The sequence below is a fragment of the Galeopterus variegatus genome, unplaced genomic scaffold (assembly GCF_000696425.1).
Source record: "Galeopterus variegatus unplaced genomic scaffold, G_variegatus-3.0.2 Scaffold416, whole genome shotgun sequence".
Taxonomy (NCBI): Eukaryota; Metazoa; Chordata; class Mammalia; order Dermoptera; family Cynocephalidae; genus Galeopterus; species Galeopterus variegatus.
In genome coordinates, this window is record NW_007726527.1 from 657,241 (window position 1) to 659,480 (window position 2,240).

The following is a 2,240-nucleotide window of genomic DNA, read 5'->3' on the forward strand; positions in this document are numbered from 1 at the left end:
AACAACATCAATTCTCCACTTTATGCAAAATACAAAATGGTATTTGGTCAGAACCTCCTAGGAACCTGACAGAAAAAGAAAAATGTCATCATAAGCATAATATACTCCAAAAAAATAAAAGATCAAGTGCCTTAAAAAGATAGCCACACGTGGGGCAAATGCATCAGCCTGGGTCCTATCCCATGTCTGCTAGACAGGAGTCCAGTTATCTCAGGCAATTATTTTTTTCTCCCTGGGCCTAAGAGTCTTTATTTAGAAAATAAGGCAATTGGATTAGAGGACTTTTAAGCCCTTCCTACTCAAATATTTTATGACTCTATGCATTCAAAAGCCAAAGATGTACATAAACAGATGATTCTATGAGAAACATTTTCAGTAAAAGATGTGATTATTTGATTATCTAGTGAACTGTGTACAAGGCAATATTTTTCCTAGAGTGAGCAAGCAAAGTGATCCAGAAATACCAAAGCAGCATATATTCAGAGAAATGGTTCCATTTATATCATTTTGAATGCTAACACTCTGGTCATTAGCGTTTACAAATTATGTTTTTAGCTACATTAAACTGCCAGCCTTCATTATAAATCAGGGCGCTTCTCCTTAGGAGATACAGAGGCACGGTAGGGATGACAGCTCCTTAATTACCTTGACTAGTCTAAGGACATAAAGTTGGATCAAATTACTACATCTTATTTATCCTCTTAAATTTTTGATCTGGGAAAATTACCACAAACCACTACTATGACGCTTAACCACTGAGTCTGATGGCAAAGCAGGGCTTCAGATTAGCATTGTTGGGTTGGTAACAGATGGTTCTTAGATGCTTCTATTCCTGTCAGAAATCAGAATTCTTTGAGCAATACTTCTTTGGGGATGGGAAGAGGGGTGTCAACTAAATCTAAAAACATCAAGATTCACTATGGTCTTCTGAGAGGCTCCTACGAAATCATTATCATCTGGTGCACAGTGATTTGGAATGAGACATAGAATTGGTATGTAGTTTAAAGGTAACCCTGGTATTTTTGAATGATCTATCTAATAAGTCTAAAATACTTTGCTCTGTAATTCAAATCTCAGCCTATCTTTTAGCTTTCTCTGAAAAATCCATCATTCCCAGAAAAAAACTCTCCATCCTTCGCCAGTGCCTGATCCCTCAACCTGCCCTTGTTTTCCTTGTCTCATAATTAGGCATATACTTGTCTTTCCATCCACTGGATTGAAGGCTATCTGTAGGTAGGAACTGTATGTTTTATATCTCTATATCCCCCATTGTGTCTGCTATGGGTCAAATGTGTCCCCCTACAGTTCATTGGTTGGAAACTTAATCTCCATTGTTAACAGTGTCAACAGGGTGGGAAATCCTATTATGGTAATGGAAAGGTAGGGCCTTTAAGAGGTGATTAGATTGTGAGGACTGTGCCCTTCTGAATGGATTGACCCACTGATGGTGTAATAGGTGATAATGGCTTTATAAAGAGAGCAAGTGAGAAGCTCAGTTCACTCTTGCTCAGCCATTCTCACCATGTGACACCCTGCATCACTGTGGAGTCACAACCAAGAGCAAGACCCTCACCAGATGCACCCCCTGGACTGTGGACTTCCTAGCCTCCAAACTTTAAAAAATAAACTTCATTTTCTTGTAAACTACCCAGTTTCAAGTATTCAGTTATAAGCAACAAAAGCAGACTAATACAATGCTATGTGCTTAGTGCAATGCCTGCCACGGCTTAATACACTAAACCCTCGACAACATTTGAATTGCATTGTTGAGTGGGTATAAAGTATACCAGCAAGCTTCTTGTATTAAATGACATTATTTCTCTGACATATAATAATTACTCAATAAATGGGGGCTATTGAACAGAATTATGACAGAAGTTAGTGAAAGCTCTCTCTTTCCTATCTGATAGCACATTACAAAGCTAAGCAGATGACATTTTGAAGGTGTTCTGACTTAATCCAGGTGTTATATTGTATATTATTACATAAATTTTGTCTTTCTACAAACATTTGCTGGGCTTCTGTGACATGCGGCAGGTAATGTGCCCTCAAAGTGCTCATAGTGCAGTGGAGGAAAAAGACAAGTAAATGGATAAATTACAATGAAAAGCAATGTGTTTATTAGTTTCTTCAACAGATATTTATTGAGAGATGACTGTATGCAAAAAGCTGTGCTGACCACTAAACTGAAACACATTTATTGTTATTGGTTTGAAATATAATTAACATTTAGATACTTA